We start from the raw sequence: 25,310 nt of genomic DNA, 5'->3' as shown, positions 1-25,310 counted from the left end.
CACGCCTCTGACCCAAGGGACCTGAAAAACTACAGACCCATCTCTTTTCTTCCTTTCGCAGCCAAAGTAACAAAAAAGGCCGTCAACCAGCAACGCACCAAATTCCTTGAGACACACCAAATCCTAGACCCATCCCAATCCGGATTCAGAAGCAACCCCAGCACCGAAACAGCACTCCTAGCAGCCACCGACGACATATGCATCATACTAGACGACAGAGGCACAACCACACTCACCCTCAGTGACCTCTCCGCGGCGTTTGACACCGTCTGCCACTCCACCCTCTGCGACAGACTACACAATGCTGGCATCTGAGATAAAGCACTGGATTGGATCTGGTCCTTCCTCACCAGAAGAATGCAGAGTGTCAGATTACCTCTGTTCCCGTCTGAACCCAAAGACACATGCTGCAGAGTGCCCCAAGGCTCACTCAGCCCAACGCTTCTCAACCACTACATGGCCCCACTAGCCAAGATCATCAAATAACACAGGCTTAACATAGTCTCCACGCCAACGATACCCAGCTGACCCTCTCCCTGTCCGATGACTCTGCAAAGGCCAAGAGAAATTTCCACAATGGTACGAGAGCAGTCGCCACCTGGATGGAAGCCAGCTCCTCAAACTCAACTCGGACAAGACTGGGATGCTCGTAATCGGCTCCACCCCTTCTGCCCAGAACGACTCTTGGTGGCCCACCGCACTGGGAAACGCCCCCGCTCCCATGGACCACACACCCAATCTGGGCATCATCATGGACTTTTCTCTAACCATGAATTACCAAGTCAATGCCATCTCTTCGTCATGCTTCCACACCCTCCAACTCCTGCGAAAGATTTTCAAGTGGATCCCCTCCGACATGAGGAAGACAGTCACCCACGCACTCATCACTAGCAAACTGGACTATGGCAACACACTCTATGCCGACATCACCAAGAAACTACAATCAAGACTACAAAGAATCCACAATGCAGCAGCCAGACTCATCCTGGACATCCCCAGCCACATCTCCTCCCCCTCAGAGACCTACACTGGCTCCCAGTCAACAAGCGTATCACATATAAACTCCTGATCCATACCTACAAGGCACTACACAACATAGGACTGGCATACCTCAACCACTGCCTTGCCTTCTACATACCCAACAGACATCTCTGTTCTTCCCAGTTTGCCCTTTCAGCCATTCTCAAGATCTGGAAAAGCACAGCAGGTGGAAGATCCTTTTCCTACCTCGCATCCCGGACATGGAACACGCTACCTTTCAAGCTCAGGCAAACCGCATCACTGAAGAAGTTCAGGAAGGACCTCAAGACCTGGCTCTTTGATTGAGCAGCACGCCCACAAACAGCACCTTGAGACCCAATGGGTGATTAGCTGCACTTTAAAAATCACTGATTGATTGGGGGGAGGCCGTCAGTATGACGGCAGCCTCCTCAATGTGGCTTTGGTGGTCGGATCATTCCGACCGCCAAAGTCGTAATGAGGCCCACAGCCTTTGTGAACCGGCCCATCAACACTAAAATACATGTTAAAAGAAATACAACAGTACATCAATTTTACAATAATTAATCAATAAAACTATTTACATAATTAATAATCAAATAATATGTAATTACAAAAACATTCAGCACTAAACTAAAATTCTGTTATTATTTAACTTCTCACCCTATTCCCCTACAAACCCAGAAACCCGCAACTAAAATATATCTCAAATAGAACTCTATTAAACTATTTACATAATTAACAAACAATTCAATAATTAATTAACAACTGAAAATGAATTAACAACATGTTTTAACTATTTATAACTTAATTAACCTATAGTCTTACAAACCCAATAACCCTCTAGTAAAATATAACTTACTATTACTAATAAGAAAACTAAAATAAACATTTAAATTTCAGTTTTAAACTAAAAATATAATGCAACACTTAGAATCTACATAATGAATAATAAATTACAAAATAACAATAAAAACCAATTAACATTAAATTAAAAATATTTCTAATGTAAAGAACATCCCACCCTATCCCCATGCAAAACCAACTACCCACAGACACTATAAATTTCTAAGAATATTTAAGAAATATCAATTCACTTAAAATTACAACATATATATTATACAAATAACAGTTATATTAACAATACTAAGACCTACATTTAATGTATTAACTAAAACACATTAAAGTAATAAAAAATTTTTTTTACAATTATATTACGAAAACGATGTTAAAAATAACAATATTCTTGAAAACAGTATTATTTATAAAAAATGATATTCTTGACAATAATATTCTATATGATATTGTTGCAATATTTATGTTCTCCGTATATTAAACTCCATATTTTGTCCAAACACTCTGTGTGTCCTAGTGTGTTTTAATAATTATTGATAGTGGTACTATTCTTACAGGCTTTACACCTGCCACACTTTACAAAACCCCTAATAAAGTTCATCCAGATTTCTGCAGTATGCGGTTTCAGTTCGCTGTGCACCAAAATGTCCCAAGTGATCTACACTTAGAGCATGTAATGGAAATGTGTCTTTTGATAGAGCCACCAATTATGTTGTGTGCCCTTAGTATGTTCTAGCGGTGGTTATAATCTTGTGTATTTTATTAACGGTGTTGTTATATGTTATAATGAATCTGATTTCTCCACCAGTTTCTTTTTTGGAGCATACAACAGTTCCTCTCTGGTATTTTATTTTACGTGGGAGCCTGCCTGTCTCAAGACTTTGTAATGGTAACCCCTTTCTAGAAATTGGTTCATCATTGGTTGTTCTTCAGATTGGTATTCTCAATCTGTACTGCAATTTCCCTTGTCCCTGAAAGGCTTCCTGTAGGAGAAGCCCCACTTCAGATTTGTGGGATTTTTATTGAGCCTGGCCTCAAGCTTGTTAATGGCTACCTCCACATGTATATCCAGAAAATCAATTTTAGACTCATGAAGAGTACTTCTCAGTTTCAAATTCAGTTCATTCTGATTCTCATACAACTATGTATGTTTCATTCTGTTGTGTCCTGACCACCTGCTCGTTCCAGCAGTTCATGAAAAAACTTTCATAACTGCAAGCAGGTTCCCATTGAAGTTCCTGATTTCTGGATATAGTACTCCAGTTCAAAAAGAAAGATATTATGATTAAGACAAAAATGAATCATTTCCAACAATATGTTGTTATGAGCATATATTGACAATGATTTGCTTCTGAAATAATATATGATTTCAGACCATGTTCATGTTGGATGGAGGTGTACAGTGATGTCACATCTATGGTTATTAATATATGATGAATCCCAATCAATGTCCACTGTCTTCCTCCATGCAGTGCTTACAGACAAAGGATGCTATTTTAAATTTGATTGTTATGATTGTAATGATATCATGTAATATAATATCAAACGATTCATGAGGTGCATGGAGAAGGAGCGAGTTATAGTGAATTGTTTTTAGACATGAAAACAGCAATTATGTAGTGCTGTAGCTATAATGTTGCAAACAGTTGCACAAGTTCAAATTCTGTGATATAACTATAAGTGTACAGATTATAATATTTGTTTAGTTTAATGGATTTGTTTATAGGAAAAATTAAAAATGTTTCCCCAATTATAACTGAGGGTTAGCCTTTATGTTTTTTCATTGAATTTCATTGGTTTTGCTAATGTGCGTAATATTTTTTTTTTGTTAGATTGGTAATGTAATAAATATGTTTATGATAAGTAGGAAAATTCCATTATTTGTTGTTATGGGCTATTTCTTGATATTCTGGGCTACAATTAGGCTAATTTTGGAGCCCAATTGTAGTAGTGTTTTCATTATAGAAATGCAAACTTATTATGTATGAACTTCATTGAAAAAAATGTTTTGTAATATATTAGGATTGATATTATTTGTGAAAGAAATAACTTTATTTTTTTCAAATTTCACCAGTATTCCTTTACCTTCTATGTACTATCACAGTAGAACAGCAGTGCATTATGATTTACAAAAATGAATCTGATTGGCTATAAACACTGTCAGTTATATGAAACAGGAAGTTCCTACCCCTTTGTCATAATTTGCTCAGAGATGTTGAATTGGAATGTGGCTAACATTTTCTTCTGCGGTTTTCAAAGTTCTAGGTATTACTTTTGACTGCAATAGCTGTTTATCAAGATCCTGACCTCCAGGAGGAGGAGGAGGAGGAAGAGGAGCATTAACTCTTGCTACAAGAAGAATAGGGCACCAGGAGGAAAAGATTGAAGGAGTCAGTGGTATAGCAGTTGTTTACCATACCGACAGGACAAAAGAAAGTGAATGCACCGGTGACCTGCAACCTTTGCAAAAAGGTTATTTCCAGGGGAATTTGGCACCAGTATTCTTTTGGTACATGAGGAATGCAAAAGCACCTTCAAGTGATCTACTCAAGAAGGTTTGCGTGTGCTGAGAGGAGGCGGGGCAAGATTTGGAGGAGGCCACAGTAAGGCCATTGTCAGTAGCCACAGGTTCCCAATCTGTAGCTCCATCTACCTCAGGAGTATCTGCTCCACCTCCATCCCTAAAAATTCCATCTGCTGCACCATCTTTACCTGCTCCTGGTTCCATTGCACTGACTCACCAATGTCCTCCCCAAAATCCTTAGGTTTTTTTCCACTTCCTTTCCTTTCCTTCCTCTATCCTGTTCTCCTAGATTCCTTTTTGTTGATCCAGATGACCTGATGAACAAAAAGAAATTTATACAAAAAATAAAACAACTACAAAAGAAATAAAACGACCTTTTAAGAACTACTTACACATTTCAAACAATAAAGAGCTTGTGTCCATAGTAACCAGTTTTTCATGATGAAAGGTAAGTGAAAAGTGAATAAGATATGTGAAGTAGGGTTGAGTGTTGTGGCATATAGTGGAGTTTACAGTTGTACTGAAAAGTGGATTATAAATGTGTGATATATGATTGTGGATCATTCAGTGGGGTGCTGGTCAGTGGATTATGGCTCTAAAGAGAGTGGACAAGTGTAATACAGCATGTTAATTGTTTCTGTGTGCAGTCACGCAAACACAAGAATCATGTTATAGTCTTTAACACAGCTTAAACTAAAAAAACACTTTTTTGTAAAAACATAGTAACTTTATAAGACAGTAAGATATATTATAATGTAATTGAAAAGCAGAAATACATGTTAAACCAATTTAATTTTCATGTGTTACCCAGACCAAAGTAACATAGTTGTAACACAAGTGTGTCCTCATTTAGAACCTTTGCAGGTCAAGATCATCATATTGTCACAGTAATCATGAAACATTAGGGAAAAACAAATCAATCTGTGAGAAAAAACTACAGATGCTGTGCATATCCATTTTTATACAAACCTATCTGACATTTGGAAGGAGAAACAAAAGGAAATGATGTACCCAAGAGTTCTTCAAATGTCATCATGCAAGGCCACATAATGTCTCTTTTACTTAATTATGGGAGTTGAACTCTCTAATGCCTTTTAATTTGTATTATAAGAGTACCATTAAAAGTTAGACTTTTGGATGTACAAACAATGGGTAACAGTCTTGCAATTTTTTTAGGCAGCTGGTGCTTAAATGTAAAAGCGGTATCATCATATTCTGTCCACCCTGTGGTATTTTTTAATAGATGGAAGAGTGTCCTGATGCAGTAGTCTTTTTATAATGAAACAAGATAGCAGTAGTAGTAAAAGTGCGTCCTGAAATAGAAATTTGAAAAGCAGTAAAGTTAGAAATGTGCGTATTGATTTTTCTGTTATTTAGAGTACAGTATATTTTTGAATCATGAAAATTAGATATCTTGTTACCATTAACTAATGCTACTAACGGCATTTGACTTTGTTTGTACACAAATGTGGGTCCACAGCCTTACAGATTACATTTTAAAATGGAATAGATTTACAATTAGTTATCAGTATATACACAAATCTTTCAAAATATGTAACAGTGGAGCTGGAATGTAGGCAATTGACGCATTTGTGTTATCAAAAGTAGTTCACAAATAAGAGGTCAGAACATGGCAGAGTTTAGTTAGCTATGTTTTCTAGCACATCCTGGCAGAATTCTTGAGTGCTTTGCTGTTGATAGATAGAAAACTGAACAACACCTGTACAGATATCTCCCATATCTCTAATGCCACTTGTTGAGTGGCATATTTGATTGTTTGATGTAATTTGTTTATAAACATTAGTCAAACATTTGCAGAAAGGTTGATGTACATGCTGCTCTATTACATCTTTTACTGACGGTAAGTAAAACAGCTAATTTACAGTGACACTGCTATAATAATAGTGCAATTTTAATTTTGGTACTGATATCCTATAATTTCCATATGTTTAATTTTTACTTTTTTCTATTTTGGTTCTTCCAACTCTTGCTCATAATTGAAGCTTAGTGTAAATTTTCTTTTGAAATATATTTTGTTTTTTTTTAAATTGGACATTCATCAAGATAAGGTGTGTATGTGTTTTGTATTTGCACATATAGCTACTGTCTGCGTTAATTTGTGTCATCTAAATCGAAATTAAACAGTCCTGTTATTTTTTTAATATGAGACAGTGCATTGTAGACCATACCCTCTTTGAATATCGTAGATCTAATGTTAATAATTGCATAATCTAAGCTTAGTCCTTTTAATTTGTGTATTGTAACTGTGCAAGCCAAATAAATTAGAAACTGCTCTCTTCGAATACATAAATGTTTCACAAGTAAAAATCTTATTGTACATCAAGATATTTTTTGGATCTTCAATGTGGTCAAATTTCACCAAAGCAAATTACATTTCTTTATTCCTTGGAGATGTGATAAAGTCTACAACAAATCCCATGGCTCCACTCACCAGCCCTTGTTGTACATGTAAATTGCAAAATAATGCATGTTTTTACACAAATGTAAATTTGTCATCATTCCTGCTGTTTGTGAAGTTGTCTTTTCTATATTTTTCAATTTAGTTGCTAAACTTTTGCTAATAGGTATGTTGAGTTCATGATTCTCAACTTTATTCTTGCAAGGGAGATGTACAATGTCTTGGTTTTCCAGTTGTAGCATAGTATTATTTATTTCAGCACATTCCTGAACAGTTGACATTAAGCAAACCATGGGTTGTGATCGTGAAAGAAGAAAATTCATAACTCCAGCAGGTGCCTGAAGTTTAAGAAAAAGAATATGCTTGTAGATCGTTAGTTTTAGCATAATTTCTGCTTCTTTAGTCACATCGCCGAGATTAATGTATTGTAATATTTTAGCATACTCTTCATCACTAGCTTGCCTCATACTCCGTATTAGTTCTCTGTATGTAAAATTCACCCAAATGTTTACATTCACTATACTTCCTACAGAATTCTGAGTGTAGGAAGCTAGCCTGGTGAGTGGTGGACACTTATGGTGTTTGCACCTTATACGAGGTCAAGGCAATCCCTATTAGTAAATGAGAAAGTGTTTAGGAAGCCAGGGCTCTCTAGTGATAGCTGTGGTGAGAAGCCAAGACTTATCTAGGAGACATGCAAAGCTCTTACATTACCAGATTAGTCATATAGTAAGTTATCTAACAAGAAAGGAACCACACACTGCTGTAAAAATAAAGGAACTTTACTACAGTAGCACTGAACTAGATCACTTATAGGCAATCCCCCAACTGGAGGTAAGTATACACTAAATATGCACAGTATATGTCAGGAATTAGCATATAGAAACAACAAGCACTAGCAAAGAATAATAGCAAATAGCTAGGGCCCTATAGGGGGCAAAACCATATACTAAAATAGTGGAATGCAAAGTGAGGTCCCCCGCCCAATGATGTGAAGTAGTTAGAAGGAAGCTGGGAGAACTCGGGACACCAAGATGTGAGTACTTAGGTGACCCCCAGCGACCAGCAGAGCATAGGTAAGTTAGCTGGCATTCCCAAAGACTAACATGGGGACTTGGAAAAAGAAGAGTGCAAGACCAGGACCAGTCCAGTAGAACCCAACGGTGGATTCCATCCATGCAGGAGTGTCCAAGTGGGGTAAGAGCCATTGCCCACCCTTATGTGGAAGAAGATCCAGGTCAATGAGGGAAGATGAAGATCAGTTGTGGAGCCCAGGAGCTGCGGAGAGGTCCTTGGAGAGGAGCAGATGATGCAGCAGGAGGGCAGAAACCTGTCTGAGGGACTGCATCAGCGTGGGCTGCCTGCAAAACCCTGGAAGACTGGTAGGAGCAACATTGGGGGGATCCTCTTAGGAGCCCGCAGAGTGCATGGAATCATGGCATTAATACTGCCATTAGTATTGGGGTATGAATCCGACATGTTTGATATCAAACATGCCTAGATTTGGAGTTACCATTATATGGATGGACCACAGGTGGTGACCTATGGCCAGTACAGGGGTAAAATGGCTTCCCTGCACTTACAAAGTCCAGTGCATTGGAACTGGAGTTCGTAGGGGCACCTCTGCTCATGCAGGGGTGCCCTCACACACAGAAACTACACCCTACCCTCTGGGTTAGGAGGGCTTACCATAGGGGTGTCTTACAGTGACCTGGTTAGGTTACCAGCAGTGAAAGAGTGCTAGCACCTTCTCATGTAGGCTGCAATGGCAGGCCTGCAGACATAGTTTGCATGGGTTCCCATGGCCGGTATAATACGTGCTGCAGCCCATGGGGGGCCCCTGGTGTACCAGTGCCAGGGGTATCTAAATATCACACACCAGGGACTTACAGAGGTGCATCCAGTATGCCAATTGTGGGGTGTAAAGGGTACCAAAGTAACCAAATTTAGAGGAGAGAGCACAATCACTGGGGTTGGTCCTGGTTAGCAGGATCCCAGTGAAAACAGTGTAAGTACACTGATAGGAGGCAAAAAGTGGGGGTAACCATGCCAAAAAAGAGGCCACTTTCCTACACTGAGTTTGGTTCTATATAAGTTTTCTTAACATTGGTTCATCTTCAACATGAGTAAGTTGCAATAAGACTCCAAAAACAGTGACATGTTTCCCTCTAAACAGGACCTCATAAGATGTTCGCATTCCTTCTTGCATCCACAAATGAGCAAAAGGCAACATTAAGGGCCACATGTTTAAAGCTCAGATTTGGCAATTCCCTATTTGCGGAAAATAGTGACTCGCAAATAGGGAATCACAATTAGAGATGTACGTAGGGCTGCTGCAGTAACAGTAAATTTGTGACTCACAAAGCATGTGAGTCGCAATGATGGGAACCGCATTTTGCGATTACCAATTTTGCAATTATCAATTTTGCACATGCATTCACAAATTGTGAATGCAATCTAAAAAAGTAAAAAAAAAAACACTTAATGGAACAAGGGCCACACCAAAAGCCCAAACATTTGAACCAGAAAGTGCTCAAAAGTGAGGTGTGTGGCAGGTTGCTCTGGCTGCTTAAAACTGTGAGCCTCTGAACACAACACCCCTAACTCAAACACCATAGCAAGCAAGGAAGGAGAGAAGGAGACTGGGGAAAGGAAGAGAAAATGTAATTTCAGTTAGAAGGGGATTGAAATCCTGACAAATAAATGCTGCATCCACCACAAATTGTTCTTTGGCAAGGCCTCCATGACTGTCCCTGAGGCCAAAAAGAAGAAAATCTGGGCTGGCATGTAGGCAAAAATCAATGCTGTGGGGGTCATTCAGCGCTCTGTGGAGGAAAAACGCAAGAGGTGGTATGACCTCAAGTCAAGGACAAAGGAGACGGTTGCCAGATGCACTGCAGAGAGCCGTGCGATGGGGGTGGACCCTCCACAGTACACTCACATACAGCCATAGAGACAATGGTGGAAGCCACCATTGAGCCTGATACAGTGGCTGGATTCAGACACTTGGAGACCTCAACTCCTGAAACCAACCCAAGTAAGCGCTGCATGTACATTGTATTGTTAATGCAAATGGGTCATTTACAGAGACATGTGAAGGTAACACTTGCGGCTGCCATACCAATGCATCATGGAACATGTAGCACCAGACACACAGTGAAATTAATCACACAAAGGTATGAGTAATAGCCACACAAACAGATAAAACAGTAGTTAATTAGATTATTTTCTGCAACACAAGTGTATCAGGACAGGACACAGAGTCCGAGGCGGGTGAGGCATCTCATTTTTTTTTTTTTTTTTTTTTTTTTTTAAATCTGTTTATTAAACATAACATTCACATACCAGTACATTGGCTGTTTACAATTTATCGAATTATTTGCTCGCATAAATAATCTTGCACAGCCTCTTTGCATATTAACTGGTATGAAAGAGAAAGAGAAAAATCAAATTATAAACAAACATAAGATAATGCCAGCAGAGCAAGAAAAAAGGAAACATACAGCTTAAATACTGTGTGGCAACTACTTGCCGAATATCAATGCAGCTAAGCACGACCAATGTCATTGATAATATTTGCAACCTCAAGCCGAGGTAGGGAGAGGCTAGAGGAAGGAATGCAGCTAATATATGTAAGTGTGTTTAGATCGAAGGACAGAGGTGGGGCAAGGATTGTGTTTTGTGGGGTTCAGCTGGATGCTGAGCCTACTTGGCATTGATCGGACTGAGTTTGACCTGCGTAGAGTCTTGTACGCAGTGGAAACAGCCTGGTTTGTTAGGTTAATACTTTGAGGATTAGAATGAGAGTGTCAGCAATGTCTATAATTAAGATTGAGGCAGTTCAAGTATCCTGCTGATCGTATCCACCTTGCTGTAAGATTTGTGTATGTTGCACTATTCACGGGGGGTGCAGGTCGTCACGCGCTTCTATTGCCACCACAAAGGTATTCCAGACTTCAGGGCCCACTTCGATGAGACCTTTACGTTGCAATAGATTAAGTGTCTGCGCCTCGGCCTGTGAGCGACTATGTAAGTCGCGCAGCCAAACCGAATGGGACGGAACATGTGGAGCCTTCCAATGTGTTGCAATCAGACGTTTGAAGACAACAAACGCTAAGTCTATGAATCTGTGTGTCTGTTTATCTCCCTTAGTGCGGTGACGTATGCCCAGTAAGCAGGACTCTGGTATGGGGGATAATGCGAGGGATGTAATGTCTGCTGTAACGTTTGTAACTCGGTGCCAGGCTGAGTTTATTGAGTGACAACTCCAAACCATGTGGTAAAAGTCAGCTGCCGGGGTAGCACATCTTGGGCACGACGGAGTTGTGTTCGGGTATATTCTTAGAATGCGGGCTGGGGATAAATAAGCATGGTGAATATAATTAAATTGGGTATAGCGTAAGCGAGGATTACGGGATATTGATTTGATTGTTGCAAGAGCTGCGGTCCAGGTTTTTAGTGGTAATGGCGTAGGAAGGACCATGTCCCAGCGTGCTTTAGCGTGCAGCAGGGTAGTGCAAACTGCTGCTAATAATATTTTGTATATTTTAGTTATGGTACCTTTTGCGCTACCTATTGTAAGGATAGTAGTGAATAATGGGGACTCAGGGGGTGCATTATTGCCGAGGCCCCAGGTCTTGTTTAGCAATCGTTTAATGGCGCTGTATGTCAAAAAGGCCCCATTGTGCATCACCCCGGCAGACACCAGTTCCGTAAAGGAGTACAGCGCGGAATGGGAGTATAGATCGCCCACCTTCAGTGTATTTATATCCCGTGTGTTATGATGTATTGAAATAATTTGGGTGCCCGGCAATTGAAACAACGGTATCAAGGGTGAGTAAGGGGGGGAGGGGGACTTGCCATGGACATATCTGTACCAGCAAAAGCGAGCTGCTTCCATCAGTATGTGTTTCGAGGGTAAGGAGTGAGGGGTAGACAACAATGTGAGCAGCAGCCCCTTGGGGGCCATACATGACTGCAGCAGTGCGCCCTCAGCGGAAGGGGCATCATGCAGCCATCCAGCCAGCCACGACAGTTGAGCGGCCGCGTAGTATCTTTCGAGGTTAGGCATGCCCAACCCGCCCATTTCCTGCGGATGTTGTGTTATGGTCAACGCTACTCTACGTCTATCTTTGCCCCAGAGTAGGTCGGTTAATATTGAATGTAATTTATTAAAGAAGGATCGTGGCAGGCACACTGGCAGGGCAGTAAAATAATATAGGAACCTCGGGAGGATAATCATCTTGGTTATTGCTACCCGGCCCAACGGGGATAAAGGGAGTGAGCTCCAGAATGGTATCGAGCCGCGAGTGGATCTCACCACTCTGTCAATATTGCCCTCTTTTAAATCTGTAACAGAGTGGTAAATCTGCACCCCGAGGTACTTAATGGTTGTATATGACCACGGTAGTTTATATTGCGGAAGTGTTATATGCGCATCAGTCGGAATGGAGATAAGAGGGAAAATACTGGATTTGGACCAGTTGACGTGAAGTCCAGAGGCGAGGGCGAAGGAGTCCAGCAATTTCAGCACCTCTGACATGGAGGTAGAATGATTACGCAGATAAATCAGGGCATCATCTGCATATAGAGATATGATATGATAGGTGTTAGATTCCGGGATACCCCACATATGCGCGAAGCTACGCAGTTTGATTGCCAGTGGCTCCATGGCAATGGCAAACAGCAAGGGGGATAATGGGCAACCCTGTCTGGTGCCTCTACTTATGGCAAATGCTTCGGAGATAATGCGACCATTTTTTACACGTGCTGTGGGCTTAGAGTACAGCGTCCTGATCCAGTTTATGAAGCCAGGTCCGAAGCCGAACGCCCTGAGTGTGCAAATAAGATAATTCCAGCTTAGTGTATCAAACGCTTTTTCAATATCTAGGGAGAGGGCGACCGCTTCGGTGTTCGTGTTGTTATGCATTATATGAAGCAGTCTCCTAATATTTAGGAAGGTGCTCCTGCCGGGGATAAAGCCGGACTGGTCTTGATGTATCAGACTCGGTAGGTAGGGGAGGAGCCTATTCGCTAATATTTTCCCTAGTAATTTGCAGTCTGTGTTTAGGAGGGAGAGCGGTCTGTATGATTTAACATCAAGTGGGTCTCGACCAGCTTTTGGAAGGACCACTATTAAAGCTTCGCGCAAAGAGTCTGGCATTTGCAAATTATGGTACGCCTCATTGAACACTTCAACGAGCGGGGGCAGGAGATGACTCGCATGAGAGTTAAAATATTCCACCGGGAGTCCATCCGATCCGGGGGTTTTACTGCGCGCCATTTGTGCCAAAGCTGAGCGCAGTTCTTCAATGGTAATGGGGCCATCTAGAATATGGGTGTTATCGAGGATAAGTTGGTTTTGAGAGACAAGTTGTAGTGTATCAGTTAGGTGTGATTCCGGCGGAGGGGGAGGAGACATATAAAGTGTACGATAATATGTGAAAAAGGCTTCATTAATGCCAGACTGAGTGTTAACGATAACGTTGGGGTTTAAACGTATCGCGCCGATAGGTGTTGGCTGTGAGGGCTGTCGAGTCAGCCAAGCCAACAATCTACCGGACCTGTCTCCTTCAGCGTGCTGTCTTGTTATATAATGTCTGTAGTCATGTTTGCCTAGCCTAGTATCTGCTTCGCTATGAGCGGCCCTGAGCGAATTCAGTGTTGTTAGTATGGACTCGTCCCCAACAACCGCAGCCTCCGCATTACGGATTTTTACCTCTAATGTTTGTAGCTCTTTAGTGAGTACTTTTCTCACCCCTACCGTGGCTGCAAGGCAGTGTCCCCTTATCACCACTTTGTGGGCATCCCACTCTATAGAGCGGGATGATGACGAGTTTTTATTTAGCAGGAAATAATCAGCTAATATTTTAGCTATCTCTGTTTGAAAGGGGGGATCTAAAAGGGCTTCCGGCTGTAAACGCCACGTCGGTATGCGGGTGTGCATGTGACCCCAAGCTATTGTTACACATAAAGGATTATGATCTGATATAGTGCGCGCTAAGTATTCAGATCCGCACACCTTCTGAATCACTGTTGCAGATACAAAAACCATATCTATTCTGGTATACAGCTTATGTACAGGGGAATAATAAGAGTATTCCCGTTGGGCAGGATGGGCCGTCCTCCATACTTCGCTCAGGCCATTGTTTAAAGCCCAGCTTGCTAGTGCTTGAGAGGCACGATTGGAAGGAGCTGAGGTAAGCGGGGGGAACGAGCGGTCCTTTTGAGTGTCTAAGACACTGTTAAAGTCTCCTCCCCAAACGCATTCCAACGTAGGGTCATTAAGGTTGCCGGTTGAAAGTGTAGATAGGAAATCTCGCTGGTCTACATTTGGGGAGTACAGTGCAACTAGGGCTAAAGGGGATCCATCTAGTATGCCCTCAACTATCACGTGGCGACCATTTGAGTCACATTGTGTGCGAGACACGGTGAATGGAACCCCGGGGGCGATCCAAATCGCTACCCCGCGGGCAAATGATGAAGAAGTTGTGCCATGCAATTGCCCCTTCCATTTTGAGCGTGTGTTTTCTAGCGTAGCTTTAGAGAGATGTGTTTCTTGCAATAGTGCTATATGTATCTGATGTCTCTTAAGAAAGGCGTAAACTCTCTGACGCTTCCGTGAGGTTGCCATGCCTCTAATATTCCATGTGAGCACTTTGTATTTTGCTATACTCTGATGAGTTTGAGTGGCCATGATATTGTTGTGGTTTTCGTATGCCCAAGGGAATGATTGCCTGCTGACCATGACACAAAAACATTGTGACATGCGCACACTAAGATTGGGCGACCCACACCAGCGACATTGCGAGCTGCAGTCCTATTGCTATGATAATCATGACATGTACATTTGCTGCTGCATTTGCAATTAACTAACATGTGATAAAACCAACGATTAAATAAAAGGGAGCACACTAAAACAACACACAATAACAACTGAATTGAAAAATAGAAATCTATTCCAGCATTTGCTGGTATGAGAGAATGGTCCATATGGAGCAGGGGGGTGTCGGGCAGCATTGATACAGAGTCTAGGGTTTACCTTGCCCTGTTCACTTGTGGTGAAGAGTGTGCCGCCCAGGGGCACAATCGAATCACGCGGCGTAGCAGGTGGATGCCGATGGCGCTCAGAAGGAGGTGTAATAGTATTGTGATACTGTCCACGATCTGTAAGATCCAGTAGGGCCCAGCTGTTTAGCAGATATCATCTGCTGTGCGTGGTGTGAGGGTAGGGCCACGTGTGGATTCAGCTGAGTCAGAGTTTGCATCCTGTTCCTGCTCAACGTCCGCTTGTGTAGAGGAGGCAGTAGGTGACGCGTTAACAAATCTGGATGTGGCTCGCAAAAGTCGGGAGCGTTCAGTTTGCGCTTGTTCAGGCGAGGGCTTCGCGCCTTGTTTCTTGCGCTGTCTGCGACCTGACGTGGAGGAGGGTCTATCGGCTCCCAGAGCAATTGTGTCTAATGGATCGGCTAGCCCCTTGGCATGTAGCCAGGTCCAGGCGTCCTCTGGAGAGGTAAAAAAGAGTGTGCGAGTGTCATCTTGTATCCGAAGTCTGGCAGGGAACAACAGCGCATACTTGATGTTGTGTTTTCGGAGACACGCCTTAACATGGTAGAAAGAGTTGCGTTTCTTCTGTACTTCTGCTGTAAAATCTGGGTAGGCTGTAATCACACCATCTTCGAAGCTTACCGGGCCAGATTTGCGAAATAACTGTAGGATAAGATCTCTGTCACGGTAATTAAGGAGTCTTACTATAAGCGGACGTGGTTGGGAGCCAGGAGGGGGAGGCCTGGCAGGGATCCTGTGTGCTCTTTCGACAGAAAAGAACTTCGGGATATTATCCTTCAGAATAGTATCAGTAAGCCATTTCTCTATAAATAGTTCAGCACTGAGGCCCTCGGCACGCTCGGGGAATCCCACCATACGGATATTGTTGCGGCGAGATCTACCTTCTGCATCCTCAGCACTGCGTTTTAAAGAGTCCACCTCTGTCGATAAGTGAACTAGTTGCGATTGGAGATCTTTCACCGAGCGGGGGATAGCCACAGTATCTCTTTCAAGTTCCGATACCCTATCAGCTAGTGCGTGTTGGTCAGTGCGAAGTATGTTAAGATCTTCTGTTACCGAACCTATTTTAGCTTCCAGAGTAATTTTAGTGTCTAGAATGGCTTGTAGTATCTTTTCGAATTGTGATGTGTGTGATTGTAGGGTCAATTCTAGTTTCTGAAGTGCCACTTGTGTGTTGGCGTAGGGCTCTGAGGAGGAGGAGGTGGCGTGTTCCATCTTGCCCAGAGGTGCACGTGGGGTTTTTGGTTTGACCATTTGGCAAGTACAGGAGCTCTTAGACGTTAGCGTGCTGAGAAAACGCGAAGCAGTGTGCACGATCTAGTCAAGTGTCACACCAGTTCGAGCCTAGACGTTGAAAAGGAGCAAGGCCAGGAACAAGCAAGGCTTTGGATGGTATTTTTGCTATCACTTGTGTCACTTAATAATGACAGGGCTGGTATGAATTTATAAGACTGGTGGAATAGGGAGCAATACGCTGTGCATTGTGACAGAAGTTACAGCAACACATGGGAACTAGTGTCTCAAGAGGGATGATTCATGCGCGTGCGCACTACCACACGGTAACTGTCATCGATAGGCACTTCCCTTATAAACAGCCAGGTCCATTATGTGTTTACCCCTCTCCCAGATAGCTGACTTCCTAATGCCTCAGTCTCCCAGAAGTGAAGCACGGGCCAATGCAGGACAAGGATACGTACAGTAGGGGCTGCGGCTGTGGTCCCCTGTGCTGGTGTAGCAATCCGCATTGATTCAGTGCGTTTAATTGGCCACAATTTATCATCCAACGTGGCCTGCGACACTGGAGCCAGTTATTTAGTGAGTCTGTTTTCCCGGACTGCTCTGTGCAGGGAGCAGGGATGCCACAGGTCGATGCTGCCCCACAGCGATAACACAGAGTGAGTTTACAGGGTGCGCGCCCCAATGCGACGCGCCATTGCACAGCGCCACCCACGCGCCAGCGGGCCTTTTATGGCAGAGTTAGGCACTATTGTTTGCAAAAGATGCAGAAGTGTTACGTATTGGCCGCCGCCTGTTGGGCCTGTTGATGCGATGGATTAATCAGTAGCCAGAGCGCGGGGCGCTATGCAGCTATGGGTGGGCAGAGGAAACCAGAACATCCACACCGGCTTCTCATCTCGATGATTATGTTGCGGGGGAGGGCCTACCTTGACAGGATTCGGCCCCTGAGGGGCTTCGCCGCAGTGAATAAAATAAATTCCAGCCAGCACAGTTCTGCGTAGAGTTCCCAATGGCGACTTCCGTGCATGCGGCGCAATCCCCAGGCCACACCAACAGGAGGCGTGTTCCGTGCAGTACGACCTCCAGGACGGCCGCGGAACGGTGTGTTACCGCAGGACAGCAGGAGAGTCACAGTACGGGAAGCCCCATTCACCGGGTGTAAAACAGGTAAGCCTGCTCCGGCAGGGCTTATCTCGCTAAGATGGCGCTGTACCATAGGTGGCCTGGACGGCACCGCCCCTCCAGAGCGCGCACCCCGGCGCCTCTCCCCACCGGGTAAAAACGAAGGTGCTATGCCGCCTCAGCATAACGCGAACCCGTGTTCTGGGACCGGGTCGCGGGTGGTTCCATGTAGCGCTCGCCGCGAGCGCGTTGTCTGCAGCGCGATCACGGCCTCAATCCAGCCGATCGCCAGCCATGCGAGTAGCGCGTCTCCGGCCGCGATTAACGATTCCGCCCCCGGGCAGCCCTCTTAGCGGCAGTCGGACCCGCTCTCGGGGGGGGCCCGGGCGCCTCCAACAGGATAATTTACCGGGCCAGGGATCGGAGCTGCAGTTTATGCTGCCGCTCCGGTCGCCATCTTGGCCACGCCCCAGGGTGAGGCATCTCATATAAATGAGGACGATACCTATCAACGACAACCGGACCCCTTCACATAACATACAATCCCTGCCAGTGATGTCACTTCACACCAGCCTGCTTCACCAGAGGATGATGAGGGCCACCCACAAACAAGTCAGACTATGACTCCCATAGTGAGACCATGCCAGCCGCTTATATTGGGACGTCGTCGACAGCAAGACAGGGTAACGCCTCCAACATAAAGAGATGAAGTCAATGAACAGGAAGTTGCACAGCAGGCATGACTGTATGGCAGTGGGGTTTCAAAATGTTGCCAGACAAAAGGCAGAGAACTAAAGCCACTTGGACCAGAAAATGGACAGCATTACATCTGCTATCTAGTAGCTGTGTCTACACCTTTTCAACACTGACTCTGTTCAAGCATGGACGGACAGACACAGTGCAATCAGGATGGACACCCAAAGCCGGTCAATTAGGCAACTGGCACATGCTACAGCAACCCTGGGCAGGAGGACTGTCAATGTACTGTTAGAGATGAGCCACTTTAGACGGGGATGCCACAAGGGGTCTCCAACAGATAAAATCTGCTGTTAAGGCAATGTAGACTGACTGCATTGCAGGGGTTGCAGGCAGAGAAGGATCTGATAACGAGGACAGATATAGCATCAGCAGTGTCTCCACCTCAGATGCCAGTGCTCTGAGACGCAGCAGCCTGAACTGATGCTGCAACACAACAAGGAGGTAGTCCATCTGGCCATAGGGGTAAGAAACATTCAGCTGTCTATACAGTTTTGTATTTCATACCTTTGTTCACTCCTATCTGGTGAATTAACCAGCAGAGTTGGATTTTCATTTCCTAATGTATGTTTAGTTTGACTACAGACTATCTACCTGACAATAAAGGTATTTTGGTCTATATGCATCAACAGCATCTTGTGTTCCTTTCATATACACAATGCATTAACATTGACAACATACCTCCCAAAGAATTGTGTAGCAATGTGGTCCCTGCACCTTCTCTCATCCATTGCTCTGCTTCCATCTCTCGGCTGCTGTACTGGTGGTTTAGGATTTTCATCCTCTGACTGACTCATACACCTTGATGTGTATGCCTCTCCTGGTGGCAATATTGTGGAGGATAACACATGTTGCTACTATCTTGCAAGCTGGTGCATATTTAATGCTCCCCCACTCCTGAGCAAGACCTAAAATGTGATTTCAATAGGCCCAATGAATGTTCAATCACTCTTTTCATGCTACGATGTTGATTGTTATAGTGGCGCTCACTTTGGGAGGTGGGAGTAAGGTATGGTGTTAAGATCCATGGACATAGGGCTGTAGTTGGGTTCTTGCTATAGGTAAGTCTGCTGGTCTAGAGATGACAGCACTTTTGTTTGTAGGCGACTAGGCCATTCCTACAACAAATGGCAACTGTCGGCCCAATCCTTCTGGCTCACAAGCAGTACCTCATCAAAAAACCCAAACAGTAAAAAGTGATTTCTGGCAGCCTTTACGCATGGACTCTAGAGTGCGACATCTCAAGGGAGTCGTGCTGGAACACAGAGTATCCTTTTCTCACATGAGTTATACGTCTCATTCACACACAGGCAAGGAAGGAGATGCAGTGAAGTTTTCAATAGGTTTTATTTAACAAGACTGCAATCTACTGTAAAATGCATGAGCTGCAATGAGTAGAATAATGAACAATGCAAGAAGCAGAATTGAAAAAACGAGAGTCGTGAATGCACAGACCCCCACTATCTTGCAATAATATAAGATGTAAAAATAGGCCCTAATACCCTAGCACGATTAACCTAATCTCTAACCTGAAGAGATCTAGGTGTGATAAACATAATCTGCTAGTACCATGTCCATGAGAAGAGCCCCCCAGCCCATGTTAACTTGGAATTAGGTCTCTAGATCAGACTCCGTGGGGACATGAAGGCTGGGTCTGCATCAAGGCGATGTGTAGCATAGATAGCATTGATGTCATCTTGTAGGAATCCCCTCTAATAACCCTGTCTGCGTGAGATGTATTTATATAGATCTTTGGGGACCCCTGACGCAGGTATGTTCCCAAACAATAGATAAGAAGGCATGTTTGGGGCGGCAATTATATAAACAATTCCCTCCAAAAGTACATTATGTTCCTGTCACATGTAAGTGGGAGAGGACATGATGTGAATACCTACGTATAGCACTTGTCTTTGATGCTGATAGTGATGCCTTCATAGAGTGGCACTGATCACGTGAAATCAAAACATCTTCATAACAATAAACATAGCAGCCATTTGGGAAGAAATAATTAAATAAATGTGCTAAAACAGAGCAAACTAAGTAGGTTGAAAAGTCACTAATGACAGGGGCACAGGCCATTTGGGAAGAAATAATTAAATAAATGTGCTAAAACAGAGCAAGCTAAGTAGGTTAAAAGTCACTGGAAGACAGGGGCACAGGTCTGCAAGCCAGACGGCTAAGCAAACTCCTGGTTGCCAATAAAACTAAATAGGATCCACTACAATAGGGCATATGCACTTTCACCTGCAACACAGACCTAGTTGTGAGGCTACATGACATAATGAATAGTTGACTGCACACATATATCTCTTATTTTGCATTCTGTATTTAACAGTTATCCGTCATCACATTCCCCTCTTTCCAGCCATCTGTTTATTCTGCTGTGTCTAAACATATAGGAGTCATGTAGGAGTCATGGGTGCTCTTGAATATTGTGGCACAATATCAGTTATGATACTGTGGGCATTGCATACCACCTGAAAGCTGAGGGAATGTGTACTTATCCTGTTTCTGAAAATGCATTCCAGATGAGATGAGGGGCATATGGGCACATGTGTCCCTACTATACACCCTATGACATGGGGAAAATTAGCAATCCTATACAAATCTAATTTGGTATTATGCATTTCCTGTTCGTTCTTTGGTACGTATATGTGTTGGTGAATGTAGATCAGCATGGCACTGAGGAATGCATGGACGTACTGTGAAAGCACACTTTGTGACACCCCTCTTGCTATAGCAATCACACTATGATAAGTGCAAGAGGCTAATAGGTGCAATGCGCACAATACCTTTACATGGGATTGCATTACTGCACAGGCTCCTGCTTTCAAAATTTGGGTGTAATGGTGAAATAATCTTTAATATGACAGTGCTACTTAGCCTGTATTTCTCATATCGCTTCCTCAGTTTGTTGAAAGAGGGTAAGTCTGACTCTGAAAATCTGCTCATGTCTCTGCCGCCTCCGCCTCTAAACAACCTGTATTCATATCCTCCATGCAATAAGGTAAAGAGCAGTCATTGCAGTAATTTCTGATGCAATCTGGGCCAGTTTATACTCCACCCATTTACTACCTGTTCCTAATTCATGTTAAATTGCATGAGTAAAAGCTCTATTTTGCGACCATTCGCTATTTGCGAATGCATTGAACATACCGTTGGTGAGTCGCAAATAGTGATTTCCTATTTGCGATATGGTATTTGCATTCGCAAATTTCTGAGCCTCGCAAAACAGTTGCATTGCAATTTGGGGATTGCGAATGGCTTCTGTACATCACAGACAGACATTTTTGCGGTCGCAAACCCCTTAGCAACTGTTTTGCGAGTTGCAAAATATTCTTACATGTGGCCCTACGTTTGAAACCATACTGACTTTGTCTATGATCTAAAGTATCCATTTCTTTAATGGTCTCTGTGGTGTTACTTGCGTCCAGTATCACACGGAGACCATCTGAAGGAACACAGGTTTATTGACCACAGTCTGGCTCGGTGCCCTCTGTCAACCCTCCCACTCAGAATATCACACCATCATCCTGCTCTCTACATTCCAAATGTCATAGAGATGGAATTCCTAGCCTGGAATGAGATCGCAGGTTACTTCACCACAGTCTCCCAAATTCTTGACATGTATCTGCATTCTATTTTAAATATTCCAATGTTTTATGCTGTTCCACAGGCAGTAATAGTAGACAATGTAAAAGTATTCCTTTCATATTATATGCTGCTAATCCAGAAGGAGCAGTAACTATACAAGATAAATTAGAAGTAGTAGCTTTTTGCACATAAGCAATTATTGCATTAATAAGAAAACTTTTCCCTAGTTCAGCTTGGATGCTGGCATATAGCAATGTAGGTTGAACACTGCTGCAATCACATTATTTATTTTAATGTTGAGGTGAGTTTATTTATTTAATGTATTTATGAAGTGCTCCATCACCCCCTACGACATATCCCGTCCCTGATCTAATGAGACTAGACTCTATATACTAGCCACCACTAGAAGGGGAAATAACCAGGTCTTCAATCGCTTCCGGAAAGTGAGGAGATCTCACATTAGATGAATTTCCTTAGGCACTGAATGATTAAAAGAGCTGCCACCCATTCTGGCTTTCTTAATTCATCTGCTGCACACCAGAGCTTGATTTAAAGGTCAAAGCACTCATGCTGGCTTGTGAAAAGCCACTCAGTCACAGATAATTGCTGGCCCAGTGTCAGGGAGTGCCTTGTGAACATTGCACAGTAGCTTAAACATGGCTCTCTTGTGCACTGGAAGCCAGTGAATCAAGTTAAGACAATGTGAGGCCAAGATTAGTCTGGTGCTGTTACAAATCACTCTGGCTGCTTCATTTTGGATGTGCCTAAGGTGATTGAACAAATATTTAGCCATTCCTAAATACAAAGCTTTGCCATAATCTAACCTGCTTATGATCAACGCCTGGATAACATTTCTATGCCATACTACTGGGATCAATTGAAAAACCTTACTGAGCATGCATAGGAGTACAAAACATCTCCGATACACTCCATTCACATGATCCTGCAGAGAGAGAGAATCATCTAGCAAAAATCCAAAATTCTTAGCCACTCTTTCTGGCATGGGGGCAGGGGTGAGGAGGGATGGCCACCACACATCATTCCACACTTTGTTTGCCACTCCAAAGAGTAGGATTTTGTTTTTGTCTCCATTAAGTTTCATACAGTGTGTCTGCATCTACCTGGCCACATCAGATGGGCAGCCTAACAGATTCCAACGTGTCTCTGTTTGTCTCTGGTTAACAGAAATAATAAGCTGGGTATCATCAGCATACAAGAGGATCTCAAAGCCCCAGGCCTTAAAAATGCTCATCAGAGAAGAGACTGAAACGTTGAACAAGGAAGGGCTAAGAGAATATCCTTGCGGGACCCAGCAGTTTGGCAATCGAGGGCTGGAATTAAAAGGGGCCAGTTGAACAGAGTGGAATCTGTTATTATAAAAAGATCCATACAACTGCAAGGGGATTTCATAAAGATAGACTTTGTGCAAACTATGTACTACTAGGGAATGAGAGACTTATCAAAAGCAATGGATTGATCTAATAAGAAGAATGGCCTGATTTAGATCTCGGCTGAGGGGTTACTCCATTGCAATGGTGATGGATATCCTATCCCTCAATATCTAGCTTTTTTGATGACCCACTGTTCTTCTCCAGTCTCTGTGCAAAATGCTATCTTTTTGCTTGTCTGAGCTTTTTGTGGTAGGATTTTAGTGTGGTTCTAAAGATCAATTGGTCTACTGGGCCTTTGGAAAAAAGCAAAAAGGTGCTCCAGGGCTTTACAATCCCCCTTCATTTTTCTCAGTTCATTTATATACCATTTCCAGGTGGTGATGATCTAGTCAAATTCCTCAATATCTAGGGAGCGCATACATATAGGGGGTCATTCTAATCCGCCGCCCGCCAAGCGGGAACCGCCAGAAGACCGTACCGCGGTCAAAAGACCGCAGCGGTCATTCTGAGTTTCCCGCTAGGCTGGCGGGCGACCGCCAGAAGGCCGCCCGCCCGCCCAGCGGGAAACCCCCTTCCACGGGGATGCCGGCTCTGAATGGAGCCGGCGGAGTGGAAAGGGTGGGACGGGTGCAGTTGCACCCGTCGCGATTTTCAGTGTCTGCTATGCAGACACTGAAAATCTTTGTGGGGCCCTGTTAGGGGGCCCCACGACACCCGTTCCCGCCAGCCAGGTTCTGGCGGTCACAACCGCCAGAACCAGGCTGGCGGGAAGGGGGTCGGAATCCCCATGGCGGCGCTGCCTGCAGCGCCGCCATGGAGGATTCTTCAGGCCAGGGGAAAACCGGCGTGAAACCGCCGGTTTCCCTTTTCTGACCGCGGCTTTACCGCCGCGGTCAGAATTGGCCTGGATGCACCGCCAGCCTGTTGGCGGTGCATCCGCGGTCCCCGGCCCTGGCGGTCTATGACCGCCAGGGTCGGAATGACCCCCATAGTGCCTTAACCATAGCTTTTTCAAACGTGTTAACATTCGTTTCTAGAGAATAGTCTGTACTCAACAAAGGAAGGCTGAGATATTGAGTAAATCACTCAAAATTAACTCTCCTCCAATGTCTTCCAACAACCAAAGTGACTCCATAGTTGACAAGGGGTCTACGTAGTGCAGGGAAAGAAAATGTAATCAAAAAATCGTCTGACCAGGTAATGAGGTCAATAGATTTTATTGTAATCATACACAAATTAGAAAACAGCAACTCCATTGTATCTCCTGCTTTATGAGTTGCACCCTTTATCCATTGGTTCAGCTGTAATATTTACACCTCATTCTCTAGATTTCTATTCAAGGAATCAGTTTCCTCCTCAAAATGAAGATTGAAATTTCCAGCCAGTGAAAAATACTCATACTTTAAGATAAATAGAGACAGCAGTGCAGATAACTTGGCCAGCACCTGTGAGTTATAGCCTGGGGGCCTATAAAGAATAGATACCCTCAAGATAATTGTGGAATTGAGAGAGTGCTGAAAAACACAGAATCTTGCAGTCCCCCTGCTGGGGGCTTGTTTACCACATGCACTCATTCATATTCCTAAAAATAATTGCAACACCACCCCCCTGCATGACTTCAAAATTTCTCATTAATGCCTTATACCCAGCCGATACTGCCAATGCTCCCTCAGTTAAGGAGTGGCTGTTAAGCCATGTTTCTTTAATGAAAACCAATTGGGTTTAGAGCCGTGACTAGTATCCCAGATTTGCATGCATAGTCTGGAAGTGATTTGGCGTTCGAGTATATACAACTGATTTGAGAGTCACAGGTAGCAACCTTGGCCCCTGACTACCCTTTTCACTTCCCTTGGGTGCCTAGAAATGTAATATATCTGTCTCCTTCCTCCTGTACACAGGATTATTCGATACTGCCTCTAGATCTCTATAGCTCAAACAGCCCCACTTGCAACTCGCACAAGAAAAGGGACTGAATGTTGTCCCAGGTGCTCCTTTACTACTATTAGACATGTTTGCATTTTTGGAGCCATTGCAAACAAAGCTACATGCAGAAACTAACCAGGGGTCTCTCACCTCTGTGGAAATGGGCAGGGGTGCTGGTGACTGGCCGCGGTCGGATGCAGATGGGCCCAGACAAGCTTGCCTTTGGTGCACCATTTGGTGCACCAGTGGCGCAGCTGCACACCACCTGTGGTTAAATCCAGAGTCTGGTCTAGCAACTAGATTGGTAATACTCCTCCCTTCCGCCCATTACCAAAAGGGCATGTTCAAAAATCGCCGCAGCAGGAGTTAGTCCGCTGGTCCACTGACCCATGCTGCACATAACTAAAAAACCATGGGTTCA

This window comes from Pleurodeles waltl, chromosome 8 (genome assembly GCF_031143425.1).
Source record: "Pleurodeles waltl isolate 20211129_DDA chromosome 8, aPleWal1.hap1.20221129, whole genome shotgun sequence".
NCBI classification, from domain to species: Eukaryota; Metazoa; Chordata; class Amphibia; order Caudata; family Salamandridae; genus Pleurodeles; species Pleurodeles waltl.
This window is presented reverse-complemented; position numbering follows the sequence as displayed.